Here is a 5,056-nt window from a genome sequence, read left to right as displayed (position 1 = left end):
AGTCTGCCTCTGTCATTTTGACTGATGCAATTATAGTGTAAAGAATGTATCAAAGCACAGCTACCCCCCACTGTCCCACCCCTGTAAGAAGGAGAGGACAACCCGGAACATTTGAGTCTTGCAGCAAAGTTGTGTGTATTAACATGTTGGTTTCCATGAGTAACAAGAAGAGCTGGATTCTCTGAGGAGCTGCTGTCATGGGCGCGTCCAGCTTTTCTGGACAGATCCACCTCCGTTCATCAGGACCTGGCAGAACCACAGTCACTAAGGAGTTGGTTTACTTTTGGAAGAAATAACTTGTTGACTATGTAATACCCCATATGAATGATAATGACCTCCGGCTGGGTGGAAGGACGGAGTAACAAGAAAGAAAAGCACTGATACGATGGGAGGATCACAGGAAATGTTGCATTGAGTGGTGAAAATAAATATCATCAGGATTCAGAATTAATTAGACGGATAAAGACCACTATAAACTGCATATATTAACTATAAACTAATTACTATAAACTGCATATATTAACTATAAACTAATTACTATAAACTGCATATATTTCACACTAGTGCTGACCATTTATAAAGTATTCCAGTTAGTTTTCTTTTTGCACTATGAACAACCTTTAACCAAGGCAACACACTGTTAACCAGTCTGGTCATGCAAATATTACAACTGACTGGTTTGGAAAAATATATTTTAGTTGCATCCAAACTGCTCTGACATCTGAGAATTAACTCCTGGAACTAAATTCAAAACCCCAGAAACAAAAAGTTGTAAAATCTGTAATCTGGTGATTTCTTCCATGAAAATGTTTTCACAAAGAACCTGGGGTTTTGAATCATTACATGCAGAATGGGTCTCTCGCCCACTTTAAGACACACTTTGAAAATGAGAAAGCAATCATTTAAAAGGCTAAAAAAAAAGTACAAAAGCTTCATATATATACTGTTGGTATGGAGCAAATAAACAGTCCACGTTCATAATGTTAGGAGGCATCGAAGAAAACAATTTACATTCAACAGATTTTGAAATATTCTGACATTTAGTCAGCTAGTCCAAAAATGTAAAGTCCTGATTCATTTAATCTGATTGCAGCTTTCATTAAACCTCTCTTTACTACTCCGTCTTTTTTCCCAAAATCCATTCCCTGGCTCATTAATTGTTTTTTCCGTTAACAGTCTTAAACCTAACCCATAATGAGACTACTTTCTATTACTTGTGAAACTAATATGGTTCAGAGTGTTATTTAGCCAGGAATGCAGCCCAAAAGCATATTTTTGAGCCAAAATAATTCTAAGAATTAAATATGAATCAAGTCAGCTTGTCAACAAGTTTTTTTTTATGTCTTTTCCATGTGGGAATTTCTACTCATTTTTGGAATAAGACATCCATAAAGAGTTTCCGTTTTCCTTACACCACTCCTGACAGCAGTGATCAGTTTGCTTGCAAGCTAAAACAGAGCCAGTGCTTGTCTTAGGAAGCTCAAACTGGACTTTACCCTGCCTATACAATATGTTTCTGTGCTTGCTGCTAATTGCTTCCATGTCTCTCATTTGTGGTGCAGGCCATGTAGATGATGTTAGTATGAGGTGCAGATGGGAGTTTTTGGATAAAGACAACAGAGACCAGCTGGGTGGAGTCATTTACTGGCTGTGGGGAGCTCATTCTCTCAGCTGAGTTGCCTGCTCACTGATGACACAGTTACTGAGACTTCTATGTGTGCGCTGTATGAGTAAGGCTTTCCTTTGCTCGTAATGTGCTATTTCCACAGCAGTCATGTCAGGCGAACCTCCTGCAGCCAATTAAAACCACCACACGCCTAGCAAAAGAGAAATGAGATAAATTCAGAGCATGCAATCTATTGGAGCCTTTTAACTGTAAAAGATGAGATATTTTCATACAAAACACATTGGAAACTATTCATCAATCATTATGTTCTGAGTTAAAGAAATCTCTTTCATCCAAGGCGCTGATGGAAAACTACAGAAACTTCTAAAGATGTGATTTTTTTTTCACTTCTCAACACATGTCAATCTAATGAAACTTCAGACCAACAGTCAATGCCAGATATTTTCTGGCAAACACTGCAATTCTATGCCCACACTATTTCCAGGTGTTTGGAGGGTCCACAACCCTATAGCAATGGAAGAGGCTGCACTCCACAAGTACCATCTGGTTCCTCTGGTCTCAGTCTTCCAGCTGCTCGCATCCCTCTGAAGATCTCAGTGAGCAGAAAACTGAGGTGATATCAGGACAAACATCTGTATATTTATATAGCAGCAAAAATGAATATGAAATGATTCACAGGCAGCAGCCTCTTTCTCACCCCACATCACAGAGGAACTGAAGGCAAGTCTAGCTGTACTCTTGAGAACAGCAGCTGATTGTTCTCCAGCTCTGGGATCCGGATCTTTATTCATCATAGTGGAATTATCTGAGGGTGGCCCACTCTTTTTTTTTTCTTCATCTTTACCGCAAAAGTTTCACATTTACATCATCTGTTAATGAAACAATTGCATGTATTGTAAAGGGCTTTCAGGCAAATAGAGTCCTTACAAATGAAGAAGTATTGCTGTAAAAAATGAAGAATTGAATCTGTATCTTTAGTCGGTGACTCAACCATGCAAAGATCAAGTTCGGGAGACATCTGTTCTGTGGGGAGACTGCTGAGTCGGACATCGGTGATGCAACGCAAACAAGCTGTGGTTTTACATGGAGTTACATGCTGTAACTATTTCCTGAAAAGAGATTGTAATTTTGAGGGGTTTGGTTATGACTGCTAGACTGCAGCTTTTCTTCCATTCCAGTTGTCTTTAAAACATACTTGGCAAAGTCTTTAGTCATGGAAAATGTTAGAGAAAAGATCAAGTGATCTGACAGAAAGGCATTCCCACATAAGATACACATTGGTGCCAAAAAGCATCTACAATGCCTCAGTGGGAAAACAGCGAGAACTTATCACCAGTATGTGTGCACAGGTTACTTAAAAGAATAGTCACATTTTAGGAGAAACACAGATGTTTGCTATCTAACCTTGAATTGATAAGATAGATGCACTTTAATGTTTAGATGTGCTGGTAGGCAGCCTGTGTCAACTTTATTCAGGGCCAAGCTCGAGGTTTCCAAACATTATTCTAAACTTGTTGGCTGGAGATTTTCTGCAGACATCCTACAGGCATAAAAGTCATACTGATTATTTTATTTGACTCAGTAAGAAAGGGGATTGAATATGTATTTTTGAAAGTGCTGTTGCTTTGTAGTTGGTTATAAGCACATGTAAAAACTGAAAAGCAATGTGTTGTCATTGTGGTTTATAGATAAACAACAAAACCTGTCAGTGTGTGGAACAGCTGTGGATAATGTCAGTTTGAGGTTTTCACACATCTTATTAAGGAAACATTTTGAAGAAGTTGTAAATGTAGCAGTTTCTATTGACATGTTGCTACACTGAACAAAGGATTAAGACCTATTCGTGCCCCACAGTTCATTATTTTTGCTTAAAGCTATTTAAAACATTTCCCATTAACTGAAGACATCAAGAAAAAATGCTGCAGTAAAAAAGAGCTATTTCTTTAGAATTACAGATACTTAAATGTAACTCACTACACTGAAATTTACATAAAGTGAGATAAAAATGCAGTGAAGTTTATCTCCTGCTGCAAAGTCACAGATTGAATGATGGGACTTTTATACAGGTTTCTTTATATACATATACAGTAGCTAAGGGAGTGAAGGATCAAGAAATGCCCAAATGACATTTATTTAAAGTACAAATGCAACAATCTGGTGAAAGACTTAGCTTTCACAAAAAGAGTTAGACAATGGAAAACAGCTAGCCCAGCTTTGCCTATATAAAGAGAATAAAATCTAGGCCATTACTAGCAGCTCTAAAGCTCTACATTAGCTCAGCATGATAACTTGTGTTAATTATTTACCTTTAAGAATGCTTTCCCCCCTAATTTGTGCAAATCTGAACTAACCAATAGTTTCAGCTTTCTTAATAGCTGCAGATAAGCATTAAAAGTCTTTGACCCAACCATCCATAAGTTTGTGCATGATTTCTTTCATCAGATGTGGAACCTTTCTTCTTAGTGTGACTTTTTCCACTCATATCCAGTAGACTTTCTGACTCTGCAGCTCCATTTTCCCGCAACCTCCTCCACATGCATATGCATGCATGCTGGGATAAAGCAACAGGTACCCTTATTAGCACAGCTTGGGGCTATAACATGCCTCCTTCATTAACATGGGCACACCCTGCTCTAACAGTGATTTAAAGCCAAGCGTTAACTCCAAGGGCTCCCAAACCTTCCACATTATCATATCACTTTTATCACACATCTCCACCCATCTCCTTCCCCCACCCGCCCCACCCTGTGCAGCCCCCACAATTCTTTTATCATTCTCTTAAATGTAGTCCTGTTCATTCAATTTATTTAGGAGCTACTTATTCTAAACCAACAATGATAATTCTCTGGCTCACTGATCTTTTTCCCATGATCAACCACAACAGAAGAAAGAAGAAGAAGAAGAACAGGCCTTCAGGTGATTTGACAAAGAGTGTGTTGATTCACCTGCCAGCTGCTGGTGAGGGGGTCTCCCTGCTCAGAAAGGGAGATAGTGATTAGTAAAAAGCTGAGAGACGACCTCCTCTCCCCGGGTGAGTGCTCACACTCTGCAGGAGCCTAATGAAGGGGCCTGAAGGCAAAGAAAGCCCCACAGGGTCAGAGGCTGATGTCAATGAGAAACTACCCTACCCTCTAATTCGGTGACACCCAACACAGAGTGTAGGAGCCCAGAGATTTGTGTGTGTATCTGTCCAGGGGGGTGTCGAGTGGGTGTGTGGGTTTGTGTGAATTTGATTTAGCTGAAGTGCCTCTTAAAAGGTTCACCATAAATACACAATGCTGTGTTTGCTTGGAGTCAGAAATGTCAGAAATGGACTCCAGGACTGGAGTCACTTTTGGATCCTCTTCATCAGTTCATTCTTTTTACCATGCCAGTGCCAGCACGAGCAGCAGGTCACGTGAGACTTTCCCACTTTAAAAGGGTACTCTG

Source organism: Pundamilia nyererei, unplaced genomic scaffold (genome assembly GCF_000239375.1).
Source record: "Pundamilia nyererei isolate P.nyererei 1_Seehausen unplaced genomic scaffold, PunNye1.0 scaffold00235, whole genome shotgun sequence".
In the NCBI taxonomy this organism is placed as follows: Eukaryota; Metazoa; Chordata; class Actinopteri; order Cichliformes; family Cichlidae; genus Pundamilia; species Pundamilia nyererei.
This window is presented reverse-complemented; position numbering follows the sequence as displayed.